Source organism: Grampus griseus, assembly GCF_964374135.1.
Source record: "Grampus griseus genome assembly, chromosome: 8".
Classification (NCBI taxonomy): domain Eukaryota; kingdom Metazoa; phylum Chordata; class Mammalia; order Artiodactyla; family Delphinidae; genus Grampus; species Grampus griseus.
The window spans coordinates 25,263,038-25,285,451 of NC_139002.1; positions in this window are offsets into that span (position 1 = coordinate 25,263,038).

The following is a 22,414-nucleotide window of genomic DNA, read 5'->3' on the forward strand; positions in this document are numbered from 1 at the left end:
TGAGTTCTTGTGGCTGGACTAATAATAAAATTGACACAATACAGATTAATAGGAGAAAAAGAAACACATTTTAATTGATGCACATGGAGGTGCTATAGAAATGGGACCTAAGAAGTGGCCAAAGCAGGCAGCTTTTATACTTTATAGGCAAAGAAACAATAAGTTTGTGAGGAATTGCCAGGAGAAAGAAACTTAGGTTTTGGGTCCCCAATCAGTGAAGAATCTAAACAGAGTTTGGGCTTGGAGTAGTAAACTAGAGAAGTAACAAGTTTGTTTATATAGGCTTCTTGGCCCTAATTCCCTGTCTTTGGTGATTATGGTGTCCTTCTACCTCCAGCAGCTGGGAGTGCACCTGTTACATGAAAGATTTATCTCCTGCTTTTAGGGAAACAGAAAGGAGGGTCAGAGTGTCCCTCTTGTGTTGACCATTTAAGTAACTTTAATTCAAAATAATCAATATGCCATTGAGGCACATTTCGGGGCAGCCTACTCTGGACGGCAACAAGCCACATTTTCAACATCCACCTTTCCCTGAAACTTGGTGATACCACTGCTACTATAAACAAAGATCTGGGCATTAGGGATGTTTAGTGTTACAGGCATGTTTTAGAAATCATGAGTTCATGCTTATAACAATTCAGCACCACAGGGATCTTCCTCTATTTCCCCCATCTGTAATTGTACCTCTTTTCTTACACAGTGAGAACTCTGGCTTCCTCAAACATACTAACATTTACTCTCTTACTCAATCTTACAATAAATATAAGATTCAGAATTCTTGCATCCATATCCCTATGAAAAACAAACCTACTAAAAATAGAGTTTGAAATCTGCTTTCCATGTTCTCTCATTCATTTGAAATGCAATTGAGTTCACTTGTTTCTGTTCACATCTGGTTTTAGGTCTCCCCAGTTCTTGTTGATTTAATTTCATTATTTGAATATGTAGAAGATTAGCATCAGAGAAGCATCAGTCCCCTTCCTATCCATTCCTCCTCATTTCTCTCCACTCTTTGTATGTCCCCAACTTACAACCTTTCCATTTAAGACTTTTTGATGGTGTGAAATCAGTATGCATTCAGTAGAAACTATACTTCAAATTTTTGAATTTTGATCTTTTTCCAGGTAGTGATATGCAGTATGAACTCTCGTGATTCTGGGCAGTGACAGTGAGCTGCAGCTCACAGTCAGCCCTGTGATCACAAGGGGAAACAACTGATACACTTAACAATTATCGTTTTTCACTTTCAGTACAGTATTCAATAAATTATATGAGATATTCAAACTTTATTGAATATCATTTTGTGTTAGATGATTTTGCCAAACTGTAGGCTAATGTAAGTGTTCTGAGCATGTTTAAAGTAGGTGAGGCTAAGCTATGTTGTTTGGTAGGTTAGGTGTGTTAACTGCAATTTATGATGGGATAATTGTGATGTAAATCAAGGAAGATCTGTAATCAATTTCATTGTTTTTTGGTTATTTTTCCTGTATTTCTTTTTGCAAACAATTGTGTTTTTTTTTAATCTCCCTCTTCTAACACAAAAGGTAGCACAATATGCATACTCTTTAGTGTTTTGCTTTTTTCACTTTATAATATTTCCTGGAAATCATTCCTTTTTAACTCTGCCATTTATTCAATGCTAAAATTATTGTATGTATTATACTTACTATGTTTCTTTACTATTTGAAAACATTTCTTTTGGTATTTGGGAAAATTTGTATTATTAGTTGTAATAGTTATTTTTGTTTCTTTTTTGAAATTGACATATAACATATTAGATTCAAGTGTACAACATAATGATTCAATATTTATAAATATTATGAAATGATCACCATAATAAGTCTAGTTAATATTCATCATCATAAAGTTACAATTTTTTTCTTCTGATGAGAACTTTTAAGATTTACTCTTTTAGCAACTTTCAAATATTCAATACAGTATTATTAACTAGAGTCACCATGATGTACATTACACCCCATGACTTATTTATTTTACAAATGGAAGTTTGTACATTTTGACCTGCTTCACCCATTTTGCCCACCCTTCATCCCCTGCCTCTGGCAACCAACAGTCTGTTTTCTCTGTAATATGAGTTTGTTTGTTTTAAGATTCCACACATGAGTGAGATAATATTTGTCTTTCTTTGTCTGACTTGTTTCACTTAGCATATTGTCATTAAGGTCCATCCATGTTGCTGCAAATGGCAACATTTCCTTCCTTTTTTATGAACAAGTAGTATTCCATTGCATGTATATACCATATCTTCTTTATCCATTCATCCATTGATGGACACTTAGGTTACTTCCATGTCTTGACTGTTGCAAATAACGCTGCAGTGAACATGGGTGTGCATGTAATGGTTATCCTTTTCTTTTTTTAATTTTATTTATTTGGCTACGTTAGGTCTTAGTTGTGGCAGGTGGGATCTTTTTTGCAGCATGCGAGATTTTTCATTGTGGTGTGTGGGCTCTTCGTTGCAGTGCATGAGCTTTTCTCTAGTTGTGGCACGTGGGCTCTGGAGTGTGAGGGCTTTGTTGCTCCATGGCATGTGGGATCCTAGCTCCCTGACCAGGGATCGAACCCACATCCCCTGCATTGGAAGGCAGATTCTTAACCACTGGACCACACAGGGAAGTTCCTATCTTCGTTTTAAAATATTTTCTAGTACACTTAGTTCCTCTTTTTAAAACTAATAATATACTTTCAATTTAAAATGGTATCTTTTTTTCTCAGAGTCAAAATCTTTCTATTTTCCCTTTTATCTCATCTCCTCCCATTATCTTGGTTGCCTTGTTTCTATTTTGTTCACATACTATTCTTCTATCCATTTCTTAACCCTTGTTTTATTCTTAACTCTACAATGAAATATATTAAATACTCATCATCAGTCCTTTTGCTGATGTATTCTCTCTTGGTTGAAACTTCTCCCTCGTATTACTTTGGAAGGGTTTGTGTGCTCTTGAAGGACAGCGTGATTATGTATAAAATCCTTGGTTCTGCTAGTCTTCCCATCCAACCTATTAACTGGTTCCTTCAGTCTCCCACAAGACTGAGGATTTGCTGGACCATCCTGATTGCAAATATTCTGTCCCATCATCAAACCTGTGTCAGATCACAAGTTCTCCTTTTGTGGTCAATATATGGTCACCAAACCTTTAAGCCTAGTGTTTTATACAAGAATTAGTGATAATAAAGTTTCATGACAAGGCTTTTGGCTTGAGATGGCGGGAGAGAAACAGAATAGCCAGACCTTATCATACATAAACCTTGTGTGGAAGCTTAATTTAGACAGGGTTCCCAGAATATAAATAGCTAAGACACTAACTGGGGAATGCCTCTGGGCTAAGGCTACTGTGAAAAGAAAAAAAGCTTTCATAGTTTAAAACAAAAATGTTTCAGGGCTTACTTCCCTTGAAATAGCTGACAGTATATTCCTAGCCCCTTTCCAGAATTTACTCAGACAAAAGGTCATTCATCTGTAATCTCTTCAAAGCCTTGAGATTTTGAAGGAAGCTCGAGTATCAAGGCTGAAAGGGATCTTAGAAGTAATCTAATCTACCTTTTCTTCCTTTAACAGACGAGGAAACTGGGAGCGTTGTCTGGAGTGGAAGGAAAAGTATTTGAAACTTACATGTGAAATTTCAGGCTTATTAAAATGCTTTGAAAAATACATTTGATGCAGAAATGAACAAAGAATTATAAAATATTTTTAAGTTTTGGATTCAGATTTAAAAAAATTTTTTAAGAAGAAAAAAATCACAATAAAACTGAAGTCCCTATGTTACCTCTCTTATCTTATTCCTTTTCTTTCCTAAAGGAAACGATTATCATGAATTTGGTATTTATTCAGTCCATACTTTTACACTTTTGCTTATACATATGTACTCAATATTATGTAATTATTTTAATTTATAGAAATGTTAGCATAGTATATAATATTCTGAAATTTGCTTTTTAAAAATTTTGAGGGCACAGAATTATTCAGTGAACATCCTTGTACATACATCTGTGAGTATAGCAAATAAACCCCCATCATTCCAGTGTCTGCATGGCTACTGGGGAATGAGTCACTCAGCACAAGTGTTCTTGTAATTGGGACATGCTGTGATAATTAGCAGCGGTCAGTCCACATCAGGTGTCAGGACACTTTTGCCTTCTGGAAGGAGTTTTGGATAAGGAGTCAAGTCTACTGCTGTCTCTGTTCCTGACCATGTGACTTTGGTAGAGGAACTGAGGTGTGATGGAATGAGCACTGGATATGACACCAGGAGACTTTGCTTTCAGCTGTACCACTAATTCCACTTGAATCTCAGTTTCCTGATATGTTAAAAGAATGATGCTGCTTCACAGGGCTATTGGGCTCAAACTGGATAGGGGTGAAAATGCTTTGTAAGATAAGAGATAAAAGCAGAATATTGTTATTACTAACTTCTATAGGTCTCAGTTTTCATATTTGTAGAATAAGAGGGATAGAACTAGGTATTGAAAGCCCTTTTCCCATCTAAACTAGCCTGTTATTCTGTGACTGGGGATAAAGACAGATCTCCCAAATGAGAAGGGTAGCAGGTGACCACCGTTGGAACAAAAAATATTACAAAGCAAATGAGATAATACGGTATCCCTTCCTTTCTCCCTTCATCACTTCTTCCATTCCTCCCTTCATTTCTTTCATCTGTTTCTTCCTTTCTCTCTTCTTTCCTTTCTTATTTTTCTCTGTTCCTTTCTCCTTTCTTCCATTCCCCAAACTTGCTATACTTCCTGAAGCATTGATTTCCACCCTTCCTAGCTAACTTCTATTTATTCTTCAGGTATTCTTTGTTTTTCTGGGAAGCTTCCTCTTGTAGGCTTTTCCTGATCTCTCAAATTTTGAGCGTGATGCCCTTCCCGTGTTCTCCCATAACACACTCATGACCTTCATCATTGCACTTATCACCCTGATACGAATTGTCTTCAACCATTAATAGAATGTAAGCCTGGGGGCATGGAAGGTCCATGTCTTGTTCACTGCTTTATCCCCAGAGCCCATTCTAGCGCCTGGAACATAGTAGGCGCTCCAATTCTGTTGAATGAATGAATAAATAAATATTCAGGCACCGTGCTAGGCAGCATAGATACAAAGATAAATAAGACAAAGCTTTAAGCTCTCAAGGAATTAGAAGTCTTGTGGGGGGGGGTAGATAGGCAATCAAATAACTGCAGTTCTGCATATAAGAACAAGCAACAGAAATCTGTTCAAAATGCAAATGCATATAGAGAAAAGAGTTTGATTGGGTCAAACAAAGTTGTACAAGAGATAGGTAAACTGGATGTTAAGGATGAGCAGGAATGTATCAATCTGAGAAAAGCAAAGGACATGCCAGACAGAGCATCAGCATATTTATTCAACAAGTATTTATTGAGCCCTTACTATGTGCCAAGCACTCTTGTAGGTATGGAGGGTATAACAGGCACATCGGAAAACATGCCCCCTGGAAATCCTTTCCCACCCCCTGCAGAGGTCTCCTTTCTGTCTGACCCATGCCATCCTGTGTCTCTGCAGCTCTCATGCAAATGTAGGTATTTACTGCATATGAAATCTTACAGGGAAATTGCTTTTCTTTGATCCAAGACAAGGTCTTGGCTGTTTTTGTGCTGAGGAGGGTGTGAGGGTTTATATTTCTCAGTGTTTTGATCAAAGCTGTTACATGAGAACACCCTGGAAATGTAATCTCAGTTCTCCAAGGCACCGATTGGGCCTCACCATCTGTCTCAGGCCACAATCTGACTGAGGACTATCTTTGGCTGCACACTCTTGCATGGGTGAAATATTAACACAAGCATATGCCAAACAGAATAACAAAGTAAGAAAAAATGTAAATGAAATAAAGCCTAGAAGAAGTTTCATAAATCAAAGCACGCCATTACACAGAGCTTTTATGGAAACAATCAGTAAAAAGAAATACAGGGTTACATGGGGTGAAAGATAAACCATTAAGGAGGTTGTTTCATGATGAAACTGGAATTTCCATTTGCAGCAGGGTTTGGACCTATTTATACAGAGAGCTAGAAAGGAAATTATCTTCTTTATTGTCAAAAAGTGTTGTACTAATTTACCAGAGTAATTCAACTTGATATAGACAAGCCCTCTTGTCCAGGTGATTGACTGTATGGGCAGCCATAAGGTTCATAATTTGAGAGGGAAAGAGGGGGGTGGGGGAGGTAGGTCATGAATCAATTTTACTATTTAAAAACATTTATCTACATTTAAAAACACTTTGTTGCGGCTTCTCTGGTAGCGCAGTGGTTGAGAGTCCGCCTGCCAATGCAGAGGACACGGGTTCGTGCCCCGGTCCGCGAAGACCCCACATGCCATGGAGCGGCTGGGCCAGTGAGCCATGGCCGCTGAGCCTGCGCGTCCGGAGCCTGTGCTCCGCAACAGGAGAGGCCACAACAGTGAGAGGCCCGCGTGCTGCAAAAATAAAAACAAACAAACAAACAAAAAAAACGCATTGTTGATTTTAGTTTTTTAAGTTGTATATGCAATAGTGTAGAGTGACTAAAAGCTTTACAACACACAACAGCAGTCCTGCACCCTAGTTCTTCCCCTGGAGGCAATGATCTTCCCCTTTTGCTGATTCATTTTATGTTTACTTATTTTAAAATAATGTGTTTGTATTATTCCTTGAGTTTTCAAATCTTAAGCATTATATTGACTTCTTACTGTGGTAGAAAGAACTTACTTCTCTTCACTACTCTCCCCCCATGTCCCAATAGAGTTATATTTTAATTTTATTTAGCTTAATATTCAGTACACTAGGGTTATGAGAATGCCATTTATAGTTGAGTCATGTAATAAACTTTGACTACTTTTCATTTTCTGTACAATAGTGAAATTTTTCTTGGGGATAAAACTTGTCATTTTTTTGTTTGCTTGCTTTTCTAAAACTTACCATTTATTAACCCCCAAACTTTGATTCTCTAAAACTCCCTTCAAGATGTTCAGATGCATCAAGTTTCCTAGTGGTTTGCATTTTCCTGAAGGCATCTCTCATGGCCATCTGACACACTCCAGGGTGAACTGATTGTCCTTCATTCCAGGTACACAGGTGTCACTTTGAGCTGTCCATTCATGACTATCTTGGTATTTCCTTAGCCTCTCCTGTTTTTTTGGATCCCATGTCTTTTTTTTTTATGGATAACCCCCTCATTTTGGTGGAGTACATTATCTGGGGCTGAATTTATGGGAGGTAAATTGCTTGAAACCAAGCATGTCTGAAAACATCTTTCTTTTCTTTTCTTTTTTTTTTTTTTTTGGCAGCACCAGGCAGCTTGTGGGATCTTGGTTCCCCAACCAGGGATTGAACCTGGGCCCTCAGCAGTGAAAGCGTGGAGTCCTAACGACTGGACTGCCAGAGAATTCCCCTGAAAACATCTTTATTTTACCTTTTCACTTGATTGATAGTTGACTGGGGATAGAATTCTGAGTTGTATATAGTTTTTCTTCAGAATTTTGAAGTAATTGGAAAACTTCTATCTTCCAATATTGCTGATGAGAAGATGGAAACCAATCCAATTTCTTCTTTGAATATTTTCTCCTCCCAGTACAATTTCTGTTTCCTTCAGATTGCATTTCTTCTGTTTGTATTGGACTTTAACTTCCACATTTTCTGATAATCTTTAAATATGTAGGACTAAAAACTGCTAAGACTCTCTGAGTACATGACTGAATCTTGTTGACTGTGCACTTCTATGTAAGGTGAGCTGTTAGGGACCTTTCACTGGGGGAATTCCAATGTCAGTATCCTTTCCCCTTGGGCTACTCAGATTCCTCAGAGAAGGCTCTTCCAATCTTTTGCCCAGAGCTTCATGTGAAGATTCCACTCTTCTGGAACCTGAGGAGGGGAAGAGGGCTGGGGTGGGAGATGGGTTCACCATCCAGATATATGTTTATTTAAATCCACTCTTTCAGTAGGATACTTCTGTTTTTAATTGTGCCTGAGGTTTCCCAGTCCAGAGACTCTCTCCAGGGAATGAAACTGCAGTCTGCTCAGGTGGGGGAAGAGCAGTTGTTGGCTGTGTCAAGGTTGGAGGGGGGGAGGGATCTTGGGACCTAGCAATTTCTTGAAAAGCTCTGAACTAGTTATCTTTATTTCAACCACCCCTCTCTTCATCCCCACTGCCACCAATCTGTACAGTATAAATCAGACTGACTCTTGGCTTTCCCTACTACCAGTTTAGGATTCATTTTTTTTAGTTTTGCTAAATCGGTTACAGCTGTCCTTTTTCAGTACAGCTTCCAAAATGTACTTGCTGCTTTCTCCTCCTTTATTCTCACGGTCCTTATGGCTTTATGCCTTAAACAAATCTCTCTTCATTTTAGCAGGGTTTTGAGAGGGAGCAAAATTATATGCATAGGTTCAATCTTTCTGTCTTAACCCAGAAGCCCAGAAAAATTTTAAAGTGAGGTAAAGATATGCTATTTATATTACTGTATCTTGAACATCAACTGAAGCCAGGAAATTAGTGAGCAGGTAGCACAAGGGTTCAGAACTTACACCCTGGAATCAAACATGAGATTGAACCTGTGTCTGTTACTTGCTTGGTTTTTGACCTTTTGACATTTACCTAACCTCTCTCAGCCTCAGTCTTTTTCATCTGTATGATAGAGATGATAATATAACTAATTTATGAGATTAAAGTACATATACATATATGATATGCTTCTTACATTGTATAAATTCTAGAACTTAACAAGCACTCATTAACTTGAAGGTAACTTGGGTGCTCATGAAAAGACAGTCAGCAAAGAGAAACCACAGTAAATGACTTCATGACCTTCTGACTATGTTATTGAACACCCATTACATACCAGATTCTGTGTTAGGCACTAGGTTTATTATGGAAAATAGAATGAATGTTAAGGCTAGTCTTTGAGGAGTTTAGAGTCTGGTAGGGGAGAAAAACAATAAATAAGCACAAGTAAATATAGAATTAAAATTCGTAGTCAGTGCTGTAAAGGGAAAGAACAGAATGCTATGAAAGAGAATAACAAGGGGGAATTACTTTGGATTAGTCTGCTGGGAAAAGCTCTTAATGACTGAGAATACTGCTTATGCCATATCCAGACTAGTGTCAAAGTGGATCAGTAAAATGCACATGCATTTAAACTATTCAAAGTAAATTAATAATAACCTGTAACATGTAGGTCAAAGGGATTAGAGATATGACCTTGCTGTCAAGTTATTTAACTTCTCTTTACCTTAATTTCCTCATCTATGGAAGAAGATTAGACACAATAATCTCTCAACTCATAGCTTCTACAATTCTATGTGAATTTAGGACAGAAAATATAAGAATATAAGAACGTTTTAAATAAGGTTATATATAAAGAGAATAGACTTTTTTCCATTTAGTCCTCACAATATGGTTTTATTGTTGAATTTAATTTTTTTCTTAGTAAAACATAAAAATTGTTTATAAATGATTAAAGCAAGAAATAAAAAATTCCCTCCTGATCAACCCCTCCACAGAGACTCCACAGACGACTACTGCTTATTCAGATCTTCTCCTGTAACATGCCTCTGTTCATTTGTTCTGAGTATGTGATATTATGCTCTCAGTTATGAAAAACAAAATATTGAGAGTGGTTAATGTTGCTATTTTCTTTTTTAAAAATAAATAAATTTATTTATTTATTTATTTATAGCCGTGTTGGGTCTTTTTTGCTGTGCACAGGCTTTCCTCTAGTTGCAGAGAGTGGGGGTTACTCTTCTTTGCAGTGTGCGGGCTTCTCATTACAGTGGCTTCTCTTGTTGCAGAGCATGGGCTCAAGGCACATGGGCTTCAGTAGTTGTGGCATGCGGGCTCAGTAGTTGTGGTGCACAGGCCTAGTTGCTCCACAGCATGTGAGATCTTCCTGGACCAGGGCTCGAACCCATGTCCCCTGCATTGGCAGGCAGATTCTTAACAACTGTGCTACCAGGGAAGTCCCAATGTTGCTATTTTCTACTTAATTTTTTCCTCCTATCATTTCTCTCTTTTCCCACAATATGCATGTATTACTTTTATAATCAGAAAAGTTAATTTTATTTAAATAAAATAATGCTAGTTGTAATGAATAATAAAAATATTTTATCTCTGTTTTATTCTTAAAGAGAGAAGAGAGCTATGCATTTCATTAAAAGTTTGGGTGGAAATAGTTCTGGCTAGTAATTATATTTTGCTGCAACCAAACTCCTTGTGAAGATTTATTCTATAAGTAGTTAAAAAAATATGACAGCCAGACCATATAACCATGTTATATACACATGAAAGGAAGTACTGGCCTTTATCAGCAAGATCTTCCTTTCTGTGATAAGTTCAGGGGCAGGCTTCATTGAAAATAGAAATTTCTCTAACGTCTTTTAATAATTAGTACAGATGAAGATTTATCAGCTTTAGAAAAGTGATGGTAGATTGAATATTTTGTATTATCTCCTTTCTTGTCTAATGTTTTTTTTCTGTTTATCTTAGTTTTACTTTGTTTTTATTATTTTCTAGGAATTATAAGAAGGTCAGTAGGAAATATATATATATATATATATATATATACTCCCATTGAATGATTCGTCTGGCATTCCATCATTATATTATATCAGGACTCTTCTAACTCTTTGAGAAGTTCAGGTAGAGTTTCATTATGTATTATAATATTATTGATGAAAATTTAAGGGAATGAGGATGTTCCATGAGATGTTAAATGTTAAATGAGAATTTAATTAAATAGCAAACAGAGTAATAAAACAGCAAGATGCATTAAGAAGTGGGAAAAAAGCAAAACTAAATAACACTAGGAACAAAAAGACCTAGAAACAATGACAATAATTCAACCAGAAACAAGAAAAAATTCTGGAATTATTTTTAACTTTGTTAGGTATGATAATGATGTGGTGGCTGTGAAAAAAAACCCCAGTGTTATCAATTAAACATGCATATGAAATGATCACGATTTCCAGGATTTCCATTAAAATATTCTAGAAGAAATAAGGAAAGAAAAAGGAGAGAAAATAAGGGAAAGTGAGGAAGATAATAATAAATATAACAAGATTGGCAAAATATAACTGTTAAAACTTAGGGTTTGTTATATTATTTCTTCTACTTTTTTAAAAAAAGTTCTAAAGGGGGGTTGCATAACAATAGATCAGAGAGAAATTGAAAAAATCTAGGAGAATACAATGATAAGTGATACTAATAAAATTATAAACAGATTATGGACAATTTTCTATTAATATAATAAATTGCCAGAATTGATTTAAGAAGAAATAGAAAGCATATTAAGTAGGATCTATAACCATGAAAAATCATGAAATCAGTAGTCAGATATTTCACCTGACACTCCAGAAAGTTCACCAGGCCCATAGAGTTTAATGGACCAGTTGTTGCAAACTTAACAAGAAGAAAGGTATCTATTTTACACGAACTGTTTCAGAGAAGAAAAAGGGAAACCTACTTATTCAGGCTAGCGTAATTGGGATGCTAAATCTAAAAAGGTTAATTACAAAACTAGGATTATACATCAAAATCATAGCAGCTGTTTTTTAATATAAATTTGTTTATTTATTTTTGGCTGCCTTGGGTCTTCATTGCTGCACATGGGCTTTCTCTGCTTGTGGTGAGCGGGGCCTACTCCTTGTTGTTGTGTGCGGGCTTCTCATTGCAGTGGCTTCTTTTGTTGCAGAGCACAGGCTCTAGGCATGCGGGCTTCAGTAGTTGTGGCTTGCAGCCTCCAACTTACAAAAAATACATTTAAGCAGAAAAATGAGAAAATACAGAAATAAAGGAAAACATTCAAGCAAAACAAAATAATAATAGTTTAGCCATTAAACAAAGTCAAGGACCTTTAGTTCCTCCTCAAGGGCTATAGATAATATCCTGAGCTATCTCCTTTGAGCTGCTTTGCAGATACTGAAACCCCCACCAGGTGGAAGAAATTAACTGTATGCTGACCACAAGCATGTAGACCGCAGAGCAGCTGTAACTAGAAGGTTGATGATGTTGACTCCCCAACCAATCAGATTAAGATCTCATGGTTTGACTGAGATCAAACCATGATCACACCATGATGGTTTAACTGGCTTCTGACCCAGATTCCAAAGACCATACAAGGGCAGAAAAGAGGTGGCACTCCAGGTCCAGGTAGAACCCCACGTATTCCCAGAAAACCAATGCATATGCCTCCCTTTCTTGCCTTAATCATCCCCCGAGTGTGAAGTTGATTTGTGAACTAAGTTCCCACTTCTCCATTCTCTGACAATTGAACAAAGCTTGTGCTGCTTTCATCTCAGCTTCAACTAAACCCAAACAGTAAAAGAATTTTCCCTGCCAAGGCAGAGGCCTCGGCTGGAACAGGGCCCAATTGGGGGTCCAAATAACCTAATTGAGTAACAAAAGATATTAAGATTTGTTACTTTTGTGTGGTAGGAACATTTAAGTTATTTTTACATTTCTAAATTTTTAAGTTTTCTCCAAAAAAATCTGCAACAAATTACATCGTTTGTTCCTCAACTTCAACAGCAGAGAAAATCATCCCTTTAAGCATATCATGTGCCAACCTAATAAACAACCGTCAGACTTGGTCAGTGGTAGGAAGCCTAGAATATACTATTCTTAGATCAAGAAATCCTCAGTAGTTCAAGTTACTACACGTCTTGTAAACATCACTATGGTCTCTCATGTAAGTTGGTGAAAATTTACAGCATTTTTTTAAGCATCTTTTTTTTTCAACATCTTTATTGGAGTATAATTGCTTTACAATGTTGTATTTGTTTCTGCTGTAAAACAAAGTGAATCAGCTATATGTATACATATATCCCCATATCCCATCCCTCTTGTGCATCTCTCCCACCCTTCCTCTCCCACCCCTCTAGATGGTCACAAAGCATCGAGCTGATCTCCCTGTGCTATGCTGCTTCTTCCCACTAGCTATCTATTTTACATCTGGTAGTATATATAAGTCCATGCCACTCTCTCACTTCATCCCAGCTTACCCTTCCCCCTCCCCATGTCCTCAAGTTCGTTCTCTATGTCTGCGTCTTCATTCCTATCCTGCCGCTAGTTCTTCAGAACCTTTTTTTTTTTTTTTAGATTCCATATATATGTGTTAGCATATGGTATTTGTTTTTCTCTTTCTGACTTACTTCACTGTATGACAGACTCTAGGTCTAACCACCTCACTACAAATAACTCAATTTCGTTTCTTTTTATGGCTGAGTAATATTCCATTGTATATATGTGCCACATTTTCTTTATCCATTCATCTGTTGATGGACACTTAGGTTGGTTCCATGTCCTGGCTATTGTAAATAGAGCTGCAATGAACATTTTGGTACATGACTCTTTTTTAATTATGAATTTCTCAGGTTATATGCCCAGTAGTAGGATTGCTGGGCCATATGGTAGTTCTATTTTTAGTTTTTTAAGGAACCTCCATACTGTTCTCCATGGTGGCTGTATCAATTTACATTCCCACCAACAGTGCAAGAGGGTTCCCTTTTCTCCACACCCTCTCCAGCATTTATTGTTTCTAGATTTTTTTGATGATGGCCATTCTGACTGGTATGAGATGATATCTTGTAGTTTTGATTTGCATTTCTCTAATGATTAATGATGTTGAGCATTCTATCATGTGTCTGTTGGCAATCAGTATATCTTCTTTGGAAAAGTGTCTCTTTAGGTCTTCTGCCCATTTTGGATTGTGTTGTTTGTTTTTTTGATATTGAGCTGCATGAGTTGCTTGTATGTTTTGGCGATTAATCCTCTGTCAGTTGATTCATTTGCAAATATTTTCTCCCATTCTGAGGGCTGTCTTTTCATCTTGTTTATGGTTTCCTTTGCTGGGCAAAAGCTTTTAAGTTTCATTAGGTCCATTTGTTTAATTTTGTTCTTATATCCATTTCTCTAGGAGATGGGTCAAAAGGATCTTGCTGTGATTTATGTCATAGAGTGTTCTACCTATGTTTTCCTCTAAGAGTTTTTTAGTGTCTGGCCTTACATTTAGGTCTTTAATCCATTTTGAGTTTATTTTTGTGTATGGTGTTAGGGAGTGTTCTAATTTCATTCTTTTACATGTAGCTGTCCAGTTTTCCCAGCAGCACTTGTTGAAGAGGCTGTCTTTTCTCCACTGTGTATTCTTGACTCCTTTATCAAAGATAAAGTGACCATATGTGCGTGGGTTTATCTCTGGGCTTTCTACCCTGGTCCATTGATCTATATTTCTGTTTTTGTGCCAGTGCCATAATGTCTTGATTACTGTAGCTTTGTAGTATAGTCTGAGGTCAGGGAGACTGATTCCTCCAGCTCCGTTTTTCTTTCTCAAGATTGCTTTGGCTATTTGAGGTCTTTTGTATTTCCATACAAATTGTGAAATGTTTTGTTGTAGTTCTGTGAAAAATGCCATTGGTAGTTTTTTTTTTTTTTTTTTTTTGTGGTACGTGGTCCTCTCACTGTTGTGGCCTCTCCTGTTACAGAGCACAAGCTCTGGACGCGCAGGCTCAGCACCCATGGCTCATGAGCCCAGCTGCTCCGCGGCATGTGGGATCTTCGCGGACCAGGGCACGAATCCATGTCCCCTGCGTCGGCAGGCGGACTCTCAACCATTGTGCCACCAGGGAATCCCCCATTGGTAGTTTGATAGGGATTGCATTGAATCTGTAGATTGCTTTGGGTAGCATAGTCATTTTCACAATGTTGATTCTTCCACTCCAAGAGCATGGTATATCTCTCCACCTGTTTGTATCATCTTTAATTTCTTTCATCAGTGTCTTATAGTGTTCTGCATACAGGCCTTTGGTCTCCTTAGGTAGGTTTATTCCTATTTTTTGTTGCAATGGTAAATGGGAATGTTTCCTTAATTTCTCTTTCAGATTTTTCATCGTTAGTGTATAAGTATGCAAGAGATTTCTGTGCACTAATTTTGTATCCTGCTACTTTACCAAATCTTTAGGATAAAAACAGTGACAGTTTTACTTCTTTCCAGTTTGGATTCCTTTTATTTCTTTTTCTTCTCTGATTGCCATGGTTAAACTTTCAAAACTATGTTGAATAATAGTGGTGAGAGTGGGCAATCTTGTCTTGTTCCTGATCTTAGAGGAAATGGTTTCTGTTTTTCACTATTGAGAACGACGTTGGCTGTGACTTTGTAATATATGGCCTTTATTATGTTGAGGTAGGTACCCTCTATGACTACTTTCTGCAGAGTTTTTATTACAAATGGGTGTTGAATTTTGTCAAAAGCTTTTTCTGCATCTATTGAGGTTATCATATGTTTTTTATCCTTCAATTTTTTAATATGGTGTATCACATTGATTGATTTGCATATATTGAAGAATCCTTGCATTCCTGGGATAAACCCCACTTGAACATGGTGTATGATCCTTTTAATGTGCTGTTGGATCCTGCTTGCTAGTATTTTGTTGAGGATTTTTGCATCTATGTTCATCAATGGTATTGACCTATAGTTTTCTTTCTTTGTGACATGTTTTTCTAGTTTTGATATCAGGGTGAAGTTGGCCTTGTAAAATGAGTTTGGGAGTGTTCCTCCCTCTGCTATATTTTGGAAGTGTTTGAGAAGGATAGGTGTTAGCTCTTCTCTAAATGTTTGATAGAATTCACCTGTGATGCATCTGGTCCTGGGCCTTTGTTTGTTGGGAGATTTTTAACCACAGTTTCAGTTTCAGTGCTTGTGATTGGACTATTCATAGTTTCTATTTCTTCCTTGTTCAGTCTCAGAAGGTTGTGCTTTTCTAAGAATTTGTCCATTTCTTCCATGTTGTCCATTTTATTGGCATAGAGCTGCTTGTAGTAATCTCTCATGATCCTTTGTATTTCTGCAGTGTCAGTTGTTACTTCTCCTTTTTATTTCTAATTCTGTTAATTTGAGTCTTCTCCCTTTTTTTTCTTGATGAGTCTGGCTAATGGTTTATCAATTTTGTTTAACTTCTCAAAGAACCAGCTTTTAGTTTTATTGATCTTTGCTATTGTTTCCTTCATTTCTTTTTCATTTATTTCTGATCTGATCTTTATGATTTCTTTCCTTCTGCTAACTTTGGGAGTTTGTTTTGTTCTTTTTTTCTATTTGCTTGAGGTGTAACGTTAGGTTATTTATTTGAAATTTTTCTTGTTTCTTGAGGTAGGATTGTATTGCTATAAACTTCCCTTGTAGGACTGCTTTTGCTGCATCCCACAGGTTTTGGGTCATTGTGTTTTCATTGTCATTTGTTTCTAGGTATTTTTTTATTTCCTCAGTGATCTCTTGGTTATTTAGTAGTGTATTGTTGAGCCTCCATGTGTTTGTTCTTTTACAGATTTTTTTCTTGTAATTGATATCTAGTCTCATAGCATTGTGCTCGGAAAAGATGCTTGATATGATTTCAATTTTCTTTAATTCACTGAGGCTTGATTTGTGACCCAGGATATGATCTGTGCTGGAGAATGTTCCATGAGCACTTGAGAAGAAAGTGTGTTCTGTTGTTTTGGATGGAATGTCCTATAAATATCAATTAAGTCCATCTTGTCAAATGGGTATTTTAAAGCTTGTGTTCCCTTATTTATTTTCATTTTTGATGATCTGTCCATTGGTGAAAGTGGGGTGTTCGCATCCCCTAGTATGATTGTGTTACTGTGCATTTCCCCTTTTATGGCTGTTAGCATTTGTCTTATGTATTGAGGTGCTCCTATGTTGGGTGCATAAATATTTACAATTGTTATATCTTCTTGAATTGATCACTTGAGCATTTTATTTTTAAAACACTTATTTGCCTATGACTCTCCAGAGGTGAACAGTTATTAATTAATTACTTTATATTCATACATATATTTATTTAACAAACTTTTATGGAATGCCCGCTACATTGCATGCACTGCAAGCCTACCCACTGGGTCTACATGGGTGAGAGATAAAATCCTTGTTCTTAAGGAGGGGAGATGGAGAGAAATGTTAGTGTTGACAATACCAGTGAAATCAATAGTGCCTAGGGCTACATAGATCACAGAGGTTCATCCATCCCAACCTTGAGGATCAGGGAATGTGACCCTTGAATCAAGTACTGTTATTAATCATCAAATAAAGGTGGGAGGTGTTGAGGAAAGGGGAAAAGGATGGTATAATCAAAGGGAATGGCTTATGCACACATGGAGAGAACATCTGAGGAACTGCAGATTTAGGATTGCTGCAGAGGAGGTCAGGGAGTTTAGAAGCTAGATCATGGTAAAGCCTTGCCTCGGCAGCTGAAGATTTGAACCTAATCTGGGAGCTACAGGAAACCACTGAAATAAGAAATGATATGTTTTCTATCTGTAGTGCAGAGAACAGAATTTTTACTCTGACTCCAATGAGAAGATAATTGGTAGAAAGCACAGCATGCTGCACTACCTGTCTAAGGGCACTGATGTGGTAGGACCTCAACTTATGCCTAAACTGTGTCTACTGATGCACTTCAAGATACATTAATGCATGTTTTATTTACTGATGGAGCAGGCCTGATAGAAGCTGATTTATTTTGGGAACTTAGGCCCCTCCTGAAAGAGAATTCATCCTAAGAGAATGAAATTTTGGTGTAGTATCAAATCTTAGTAGTGAAGGGAGGAAATGAGCCTGAAATAACAAGATGCCTACTACTATTTCTTCCCTGGCTGAACTTCCCCATGAACTTATGTCTGGAAAGATACTGGAGTGAGAGTGAGGAAGTATTCCTTTGGTATTCCTCAACAGTTTGTAACACATAGAAAGAGACACACTTCCTCACCCCAACGCCTCATTTTGCTCTGGAAGTAATTGTAAGTTTGTTACTTTCAATAGTCAATAGATGTGGTACTCAGCAGAGGTGGCTGCAGAGGAAACATGTCTTATAGGCAAGGTCAATACCCAAGGCAAGCAGTGGTGGTTCTTGGCAGATGCAATTGCTCATAGAGAAGGTAGCACAGGGATGTCTTGTGCTTGTGTTGGTACTCGGTAGGAGTGGTTGACATGTGAAGTGCCTGGTGAGTGCTGTAATATCTAGCAAAAGAGAGATACAATAGAAGAAGAAAAGATTAGTTTGTTAGCACAAAATGTGTACCCCCATGAAGACACAGATATAATTGGCCTGAAGTGTAGAGACCTCCTTTTCTGTTCTACACTGGCAAATGGGAGCAAGAAGCAACAAAATACAAGCTAAGGAGAATAGACCTGAACCATCTCTCCCAGATAAGCTGCCCAAATTCCCAGAATACTAGGCACTGGCAACTCTACATTCACTTACTGTAAAAGTATAAAAGGTTAGGTTACTCCCCAGGCTGTAGAACAAGTGCCCAATTACCCTCAGAGATAGCATATCCCTCATCTGAAAGGAAACCTAGCCTGTATCTTGCATCCAGCTAATCTTCTACATTACTACAACTAGGCACTTTTGTTTTCTCATTACATTCACAGAGAGCAGAGAGAGATTTTCATGATTCTTCACGACTCTGTTCTCTCTGCTTTAATAGCCAAAGGCTAAAGCCAAATGAACTTATTCACAGAGAACAACAAGCAATTTTGTCTGATCTATATTATTCTTACAGAAACTGCAATTGTGCTATTCCAACCGACAGATTCTCAAGAGAGATTCAGTGAAGATACTCTTGATCAAATTCACTAAGGAAAAGAATGTTTCAAGTGGGTGTGTCTGGCTAGAATATCCCTGAACTTTTCAGTAACAGCACATCAAAAGATTGCTGAATTTTTATTTTCCATCAGAAAAATAACAAAACCAATCTGAAATCTGGGTGTGTTTTGAGGGCAGGTGGTATTAGCCTAGTAGTAAACACATTTTTGACTGCTCCTTTTTTTCCCCCCTTAGGCAGCTATGTTTAATGGGCAGAGAGAAAGCTGTTTGCTTGCAGAATCTTATTATAGAGCAGAAATATACTTGCTCCAGAGAAGAGGAATTTAATTGGTTCCAAGTCAAATGATGTTAACAGGTGTCACCTCACCAATCCAGGACCTAAATGGGTTATTATAAACAGGACTAATACTTATTTTTCTGGCTCTTGCTCCCACTTATTATGCAAGACTGCATGCCCATGTAATGTTTCTCCTGATTATTTCTAGCAGCTTTAGGGTGTGGTTGACATGTGCTCATGAACACATACTGTTGGCTACCACATAGTGTCTGCCATTTTCTTGCCCTTTAGCTCAAGCTCTTCTCTGCTGCCATCTGAAACTAAGGCCTGCACAGCTTAATATAAACTGCAAGGAAGTCTTGATCAGTATTTCTGCTTCTGCTAGGCTCCATGCCACTTCAATGGAAGAATATTACATTGCTGGTTCCATGGATGCACTGAGGTCCAAGAGATTGCACAGGTAGAGGGAGAAACTCTCTGTCCCTTTCAGTGTTCTACACTGTTGAGGTTAATTGTCACAAATTATAGAGTTTTTATCCATAGCTCTCTCTTCCCCTAGGACCCAGACAACAAGCTGTAGGGGAGTAGGGTGGGTAGTATGTGAGTATGGTGGCCATAGAATGTGTCTCTCACATGTGACTGAACCATAATTGAGGTGGACTCCAGCTGCTGCGCTCTGAAATCATAATCACGTTTGCACAGAGACCATGCTTCCCTGGCTGCTTTCAGTCAAGAACTGAGCATGGGAGTAATATGAAGGTTGGCATCCTGAGAGACATCGGTCACCTCTGACGGATGGCTTTGATATGAGGTTTCTTAATAGCCTTGTCAAACTTTCCTTGGAACTGAATTATAGTCTAAGATGCTTCTACCCAAACTCTCTTTGTTTTTTCCCCTTTCTCTTGCTGTTTGATGACTGTCTTAGTTCCCCTACTCCTTCATATTTTCTCTCACAGGCATTTCCCCCAATACATTTTTCTTTTGCACATTTAGTCCCATCTTGGCATCTTGCTTCTCACAGGACCTAGACTAACACAGTGAATTTGTTATGTGCCAGTGGAATAACTAACTATTCTCCCTGTTGCTGAACCACATGTATCTTCTTGATCACTTCCCTTCAGAGGAGTTTGCTCTCCCAGGTAGCTTCTAGGTCCTTTTACAAGTAGATTTGATGCTGACCTCAATTTCCCCTACTCAGGTTTGCCTGGCATGCTCAGACATGTCCGGATCTCATTAGGAGATGTGATATGATAGAGGCTCAAACTGAGCCCCTTTCTATATATTCTAGAGCATCTGTTATGATTCTTCACCAGTTTGATGCACAGAGAAACAAAAGAAATACAAGAAACTATCCCTGCCTTTGAAATTAAAATTCAGTTAGTGAGACAGAAATCACACATGTGCTACACGTGGTTAAAAATACAAATAATAATCATTAATTTTTCAAGGACATGGAGAGAGCTTCAAGAAATGTGGTTTTGAGACTTCCCTGGTGGTGCAGTGGTTAAGAATCCACCTGCCAAGTCAGGGGACATGGGTTCGAGCCCTGGTCCGGGAAGATCCCACATGCCGTGGAGCAACTAAGCCCGTGCACCACAACTACTGAGCCTGTGTTCTAGAGCCTGCGAGCCACAACTACTGAGCCCATGCACCACAACTACTGAAGCCCACGTGCCTAGAGTCCGTGCTCCGCAACAAGAGAAGCCACCGCAATGAGAAGCACACACACTGCAACAAAGAGTAGCCCCTGCTCGCCACAACTAGAGAAAGCCCGAGCACAGCAAAAAAGACCCAACACAGCCAAAAATAAATAAACTTATATATTTTTTAAATCCAGACTTAAAAAAAAAAAAAAGACTCCGCCTGCCAGTGCAGGGGACATGGGTTTGATCTCTGGCCCAGGAAGATCCCACATGCCCAGCAACTAAGCCCCTATACCACAGCTACTGAGCCTGTGCTCTAGAGCCCACGTGCCACAACTACTGAAGCCCGTGCGCCATAACGAAGACTAGACCCCCGCTCGCTGCAACTAGAGAAAGCCCGCGCAGCAACGAAGACCCAACGCAACCAAAAAGAAAAAAAATGAAATATGGTTTCCTCTTTCTCTGGGTTTCTACTCATGTATTTAGGATAATGACAGAGAATAGTAGAAAGCTGTTTCTGTGCAGCTGCATGACCAGTTGAGGTGAAGATGTGAAGGTGAGAGAGGCACCATAATCATCATACTCATTACTGTCATGTGCTTAGAGCTTATCGCCATTCATCAAGGCCTTACTGAATTCTCCCATTGTGTCAGAGACTTGTTGAATTCATGGACTGACATGAGGTCTTCACTTTTTGCTTCCCAAAGTAAAAAGCTGGATGGAAATTAGGAATAAATTAAACAAGTTGGCTTAGCTCTTAATCAGGCATAAGAACTCACCATTGATTTTCAAAGGGTATAATATTTTACACTTAAGAATGTATATACCATATGGGGTGGGAGGAGATAAATGTCAGTTAGCTCTTAAATACCAATGTCAATGTGAATGTTGTTTTCTTAACAAAAGGCCTTTGGCTAAATTCTGTATTAATAGGCATATAAATAATATCAAAGATTAGTAATTTAGTATGCCCTCCTGCTGATGGGAAGAGCAGCACCTTGAAAGCTGATATGGATGTTGTCATGGGAATTGCTCACAGAAAAGAAAATACCAGCAGAATTAAGTTAATTTAAAGAGACAAATTTTCTTTGGTAGTGAGTTTTTTTGTTTGTTTGTTTGTTTTAATGGACTTGCAGATCCTCAGGGTTAAACTCTACCTTAGGCCTTTGAATAGTTGTCATGTGACTTTGGGTGGCTTGCATATTCTTCAGGAGAGGGTTATGTCAGACTGAAAAACAGCTAAATTCTCAGTGTTATCCCACTCTCTTATGATATCACAGAATAAACCACTAATGTCAAGAAGTTTCTGAAGTATCTGGGAATTTGTCAATGCACCGGGCACAACAGTCCCTGGTATAATGCTAGATAAACTTAAATGGGACAACCAAACAACTAAACTGACTCATGGATTTATCCTTCAAGTTACATTTCATTGGTCAGTGAAATTGACCAATTCAACTAAATTGACAGTATTGGTGAGCTGTTTTGTGATATGTTAACATTTCCCCATTGTATTTAACATATTAAATATTGCAGAGCTAATTCCTATTCCATCATATTCAAAATAAATGCTTGTCCCATAAATTCAATACCAACACATGGTACAGTACAAGTAATTTGACTCTGTAAGAATTAAAAAAGGTAAAGGTTCTTCAAGAATCAGATTCTTTTACCAAAATATCTTGTGAATTTGAGATTGTGTCTATGCAACCTCAAATATGAATAAAAAGTAATATAAAGGTTTTTTTTCCTTTTGGGTGGTGATATTAAATTTTCTTTATACTTTTACATTTTCAAATTTTTTACAATAAATATATAACTTTTTAATTGGACAAAAAATAATTTTGAGTGGTTAAAGAAGGGATGGGTGTGGCTTAGTGAGTAGGAAAATATTC